General features: G+C 38.6%; 1 protein-coding gene across 3 annotated transcripts in view; it reads right to left on the bottom strand.

Annotated features, from left to right (window-relative positions):
* Positions 1-6,637, bottom strand: part of LOC107614303 (naringenin 8-dimethylallyltransferase 1, chloroplastic) — a 60,706-nt gene that overhangs the window by 33,754 nt on the left and 20,315 nt on the right. The window lies entirely within an intron of this gene.

Raw genomic sequence — 6,637 nt, 5'->3', positions numbered from 1 at the left:
TCAACCTCCCCACACTTAAACAATAGCATGTCCTCATGCTAAGTCCAAGATAAAGAGTAAGTTAAGGTTAAAGTGGTGAAATCTCATGCAATGCAATCTACTCTAAATGCAACTACCTACATGCATCATGCAATTCTTAATTGTTATTCACTTGTATGTAAAGCTTACATGTAGTTGAATTGATTCACATTCTCAAGGAGTCATATATATATATATATATATAGCCAAACCTTAGATAATGATAAAGCACTTTTACAGTTGAGATGGGAGAGAAAAAACATTCTATAAACTTGCAAGACAATTAATAATTCAAGCAGAGATATATGTTAATGAGTCATTGAACCCTCACTGGATTTTGTGTTTACTCTCTAGTCACTCAGTGTTTATTGGGTTAATCACTCTATTCTTCTTTTTATCCTTCCTTTCTATAACTTTGTTCTTCATCTAACCAATCAACAATTATAGAATATAGGCATACAAAAGTCATGAGGTCTTTAATTAAGGTTGTAATGGGGTCAAGGTAAAGGTAAAGGTATATGTATAAGGCTAAGTGAGCTAATTAAGCGAATCCTTGATTTGTCTAAGATCTCACCTAACATACATACTTTGTAAAGCAAAACTTCTTTACCTATGTTCCCACTTTTTCCCACTTTTGATGTTACATGCTCATACTTTAACTTTTGTCCCATGTGCATTTATTTTGCATTTGGGGAATTCTTTTGTATCTCCTTTATTCAAATACTGAAAAATAACATTTTTTTATTGCACATGGTAATTCAATTATTTGATTTTACATGAGCATGCTTTCCAAAATTTTTATTTGAATAATTTTGTTCTTTTCAACTTTTCTACCTTTTGTTTTTATCATCCATGTTCCCAATAGGTTTCCCACATTTAAACAATTACACACTTTCTATCTTAAGCTAACCAAGGATTCAACTTGGGATTTTTATTTTGTTTTTCTACTTAAGGCTAGTATTGTGGTTTATAGAATAAGAGGGGGTTTAAAGGTTCAAGAGGGCTGACAAGCGTGATGTAAAAGGTAGGCTAATTTGGGATAAGTGAGCTAAAATCAAACAATGGCCTCAATCTCTCTCTTGGTATGTATTTCTATTCTATAATCGGACATATAGATTAAAACAAAGTAAAGAACATCAGAATAAAAAAGAAGGGCGGAACACACAGGAATAAAATATTATGGTTTGAATGTAACCATACAATTAAGCTCAAAACTCACAGGATGTGTGTTCTCTAACTCAAAAATCATATATCAGTTATGTATGTCATGCAAGTAAAATTAAAAGTTCCCATTATTCTCAATGTAAAACTTAAGGTGGCTTTAAAGTTCTAGTGTTTCTCCTTGATGAAATGTTGTTAACTAACTAACATTTAATGCTATATATACAAGGTGTGTAGATTGTTTTTATTATATCCAAGTTTCTAGTTTACTTCCTTTTTATATTTTCAAATTAAACTAAGCTATCTTATGCTAGAAAGGGTAAATTATACTAATTAATCCACAATTTCTATAACTAATAAGTTAGAATTGCAACTAAACTAAATGGTTAAAATATGAACTAAAAATGCAAAATAGAGAAATAGAGTAGAAATACATGAAAATAGCAATGTATAAGTACTGAGAAAATAAAAATAAAAATAAAGAGAAAAATAGCAAAATAAAATGAGAGAGTCTGTAGTGGTTCACCAAAAAAATACGCCAGAGATGGCGACCTCCCCACACTTAAAATGAAGCATCGTCCCTGATGCTCACTCAAGCAGGGTGTGAAGGGGTGTCATCACTGGAAGGGTGGGTAGCTGGAGTCTCTGTGGTGGTGGTCTGAGGATCTGCCTGCTGCAGAGGAGGTGCTGACTGAATAGGGATCTCTGGGTCTACAGCCTGAATCTGAGGCGGAGCCTACTGATGTGATGCAGCCTGCTCTGTGCCTGTCTGTGCAGCCTCGCACTGTGGATGGGTCTCTGCCTCGTGATCATCTGCCTCCTCCTCAGATGGTGTGTCAGGCTCTGAGGGAATGTCGCCGCCAGATCGGATCATCAGCTTCAGGTGCTCATAGCGTCGCTTGTTGCGACGCTCCATCTGGTCGAGCCGCCGAAACAGGCGGTGCACTAGGTGATAAACTGGCTCTGAGGCAGGTGGAGGTGCAGTAGTGGTAGCAGGGGTAGCTGTAGAGGAAGAGGGGCTGGCAGATGGTGTGGCTGTCTCAATAGTAGTAGTGAGGAATGGAGGTCTGTAGCCCAAAGCCAGAAAGTTCCTGCTGTGAGGGATAATCTTCTTGGATTCTGCAACAGGTGGCTTCTCATCAGCATCTTCCCAAGGCACGTCAGCTCGACGGCGTAGCTGTGTAATCAGATAAGGAAAGGGGAGAGTGCCTCGGACGTGGACCCTGGCCATATAGTACCGGATAAAGCGTGGCAGGTACAGGTCCTTACCCTCCATCACACACCATAGGAGGGTGATCATAGCAGCAGGGATCTCTGTCTCATGGGTACTCGGCATAACAAAATTGCTCAGGATCTGGTGCCATAGCCGAGCCTCATCTTTTAAGTAAATCCGCTTGATTTCCTTTGGCATGGTGGTATTCTGACCCATGATCCATGGAACGGTCGGGTCAAGGGCTATCCTGGCCTTGACTGCATCCCAATCAAACTTCATGAAGCGCATATCCTCCTCAGCTCTTTGATAACCATCCAGCTGATCAGATTTAGGCAGAAGCTTCAGAACATCCTCTATGGCCTCTTCAGTGACCAGAATCTGCTTCCCTCTTAGGTTCACTGCATCTAGGGAAGTCTTGAAGTAATTGCAGTAGAATTCCCTTACCTCAGCTTTGCTAAAGTCCCTAATTAGAGGTGTCCAGAGTTCTTAAGCACACTCTTCTTTTTGCTTTGGACCTTGACTTTAACCGCTTAGTCTCAAGTTTTCACTTGACACCTTCACGCCACAAGCACATGGTTAGGGACAGCTTGGTTTAGCCGCTTAGGCCAGGATTTTATTCCTTTAGGCCCTCCTATCCACTGATGCTCAAAGCCTTGGATCCTTTTTATTACCCTTGCCTTTTGGTTTTGAAGGCTATTGACTTTTTCTGCTTGATTTTTCTTTTTCTTTCTCTAAATTTTTTTTTTCTGCAAGCTTTTGTATTCACTGCTTTTTCTTGCTTCAAGAATCATTTTTATGATTTTTCAGATTTTCAATAACATGTCTCATGTTCATCATTCTTTCAAGAGCCAACATATTTAACAGTCTTAAACATCAAATTCAAAAGACATATGCACTGTTCAAGCATTCATTCAGGAGACAGAAAGCATTGCCACCACATGTAAATAACTAGAATTTTTTTTGTTAAAAACTCGAAATTTATTGCCTCTTATTCTAAAGATCTATTTTATTCATGTTTGCTGATGATGAGAAAAATAAATTATAACTTAATTGAAAATAAGATCAAAATAGGTTTGCTAGTTGCTACTACTTATATCTACTTTCTAAGGTAAACTCCTATAATGACAACTATCACAGAGTTAAAGCAAAAATTGGAATTTAACAACCTTTGTTCTGGGAAGTGGATGTTCCTCTAATCTGCGGGGTGCTTGGTCCTTCAAGAGATAATTTCTGGTGCTTCAATTCCCTTAAATCACGCTCTTGCTCCTCCTGCTCTTTAAGTAAATAGCAAAGAATGCTACTTTGTTCCTTTTGTTCTTTCTTTATTTGTTCCATAGCTTCTTGCATCTTGGTAATAGATGTTTCAAGATACTCCCAGTATGCAAATTGAGGGATTTCTGGGAGAATTTCCTGTGTTCTCTTCTTGATGGGGTCATCCTGTGCTTATTGTTTTTCCATTGATGCTTTGGTGATTGGCCGCTCAACTGAGATATACTCAGTTATTCCCATCCTTACTCCAGCATCCTTGCAGAGCATAGAAATCAAGCTTTGATAAGCCAACCTGGCATCTTTGGAATTTTTGTTTACAATTTTGTAAAATTCAGTTGAAATCAGTTGATGAACTTCCACTTCTTTTCTCATCATGATGCAATGGATCATCACTGCTCTTCTAATAGTGACTTCAGAACGGTTGGTAGTGGGCAGCAGAGAATGCCCAATGAAGTCCAGCCATCCTCTGGCGACTGGTTTGAGATCTTCTCTTTTGAGTTGATTTGGGACACCCTTCGTGCTGGTGGTCCACCTGGCTCCAGGGATACATATATCCTCTAGAATCTTATCCAGGCTCTTGTCTGTTCTCATCATTCTCCTATTGAAGGAGTCTGGATCATCTTTCAGCTGAGGTAGCTTTAAGATCTCCCTGATCTTGTCAGGGTGGGTATGAACAATCTTTCCTCTGACCAAGGTCTGATAGTCATAGAGAACAGATCCAGATAGTCTTTGCCTGTTTGTTTGCCACATATTAGCATAGAACTCCTAGACTATATTCCTTCCCACTTTCGTTTCAGGATTAGCTAGGATCTTCCAGTTCCTGATTCGAATTTGCTCCTGGATCTCCGGATATTCGTCTTCTTTCAGATCGAATCTAACTTCCGGGATCACTGATCTTAGACCCATTATTTTGTAATAATGGTCTGAATGTTCTTTAGTTAAAAACTTCCATTGATTCCAAAGTGGTTTTGGTACACTCTCTTTCTTACCTCTTGAAGTGGGTTGTTTTCCTTTAGGAGCCATGATCTTAGTGGGTATGGTTTAGTGATCACGGATAAACACACCAAACTTAGAGGTTTACTTGTCCTCAAGCAAAATAAAAGAAAGGAGAGGGATAGAAGGAGAGCTAGTGTCGAATGGTGGATTTAAGGAGGGAGGCCAAATGTGTTTTTAAAAGGGAGGGGGGTAGGATTTTCAAAAATATTAAAAAAGATAAGATAGAAGATATGATTTAAAAAGTATGATATGAAAAGATGTAATTTAAGATTAAAAAGATATGAAGGATATTTGAAAAAGATAAATTTGGATTTTGAAAAAGATAATGTGGAGATTTGAAAAAGATATTGATTAGTTAAAAAGATTTTAGAATGAAAAGATATAGATTTGTTTTGAAAATTTGAAAAAGAGTTGAATTGGATTGAAAAGAAGAATTCGTGTTTATGGATTAAGATACATTTGATATTTTTAAGGTAGGATTTTTAGAAATTAGGGATTTTAGAAATCAGGGTTCTTAACATGTTTATGCAAGAAATCATGAATTGAAACATGAAAATTAAAATTAGAATGAAAAATATGAAGTAAAAACGAATTCACCACCTCCCCACCATCCTGGCGTTTGAACGCCCAAATGCTGCATGTTTTGGGCGTTCAACGCCCAGCTGTTGCTTCTTTCTGGCGTTGAACGCCAGGAACTCTTTTGTCACTGGGCGTTAACGTTGTAAATCTGGCGTTAAACGCCCAGAAGGAGCTTCTTTCTGGTGTTCAACGCCCAGAAGATGCTTCTTTCTGGCGTTTAACGCCCAGATGGCCATCCTTACTGACGTTTTCTTGCCAGTGAGCTCTTTTTCTCTATTTTGTGTGCAGATTCTTTCTGTAACCCTGTGAACTTATGTAATTGACTCTTTACCTTAGTATCAATGAACTTTATATGAACAAATAAAATCAAGAATATGGCAAAATGCTTAGAGGAAGTGATGCTCCATGGCTGGGTTGCCTCCCAGCAAGCGCTTTTTTATTGTCTTTAGCTGGACCTTGCTGAGCTTTTAATTTAGCTTCAGCCTTGAGCACTCTTGCTCAATATTGCCTTCAAGATAGTGCTTGATTCTCTGTCCATTAACAATGAACTTCTTATCAGAATCAATATCTTGAAGTTCCACATAACCATATGGTGATACACTTGTAATCACATATGGTCCCCTCCACCGGGATTTCAGTTTTCCCTTAGGTATGAACTTTGCAGCCTTATAGTTTACAATGTCTGCAAACCATGGTATTTCCTGAATGGCAAACAAATGCTCATCCGAGAAAGTCTCAGAGATCTCAAGAGAGGGGAGGGACGTCCCTTCTACTGGCTCTATCCGGGACAGATGATCAGCCACTTGGTTCTCTGTCCCTTTTCTGTCTCTTATTTCTATATCAAACTCTTGCAGAAGCAACACCCATCTTATGAGCCTGGGTTTTGAATCCTGCTTTGTGAGTAGATATTTAAGAGCAGCATGGTCAGTATACACAATCACCTTTAATCCTACTAAGTATGATCTAAACTTGTCAATGGCATAAACCACTGCAAGCAATTCTTTTTCTCATGAAAGGATCAACAAAAGCCTCAACAAGGCTTTAATAATGGTGGAAGAAACAGGTTTAGTAATAGCAAGCCTTTTCCATCATCCACTTAGCAACAGACAGAGAACTCTGAACAAAATACCTCTAATTTAGCAAACTTAGTCTCTGATCTATCTAAGGCCACTGTGAGTTTCATGAATGAAACAAGATCCTCCATTAGAAATCCCTCCTAGTACTCTCCCAAGCAATACAGAAGAAAATCCAAAAGGAGAGTGCAAGGCCATTGATATAACCATCATGGCTGAATCCAAGGAAGAAGGGGAGGACGTAAATCCCAGTGAGGAAGACCTCCTGGGACGTCCAGTGATCAATAAGGAGTTTCCCTTTGAGGAACCAAAGGAATCTGAGGCTCAT

This window comes from Arachis ipaensis, chromosome B08 (assembly GCF_000816755.2).
Source record: "Arachis ipaensis cultivar K30076 chromosome B08, Araip1.1, whole genome shotgun sequence".
Taxonomy (NCBI): Eukaryota; Viridiplantae; Streptophyta; class Magnoliopsida; order Fabales; family Fabaceae; genus Arachis; species Arachis ipaensis.
This window is presented reverse-complemented; position numbering and strand designations above follow the sequence as displayed.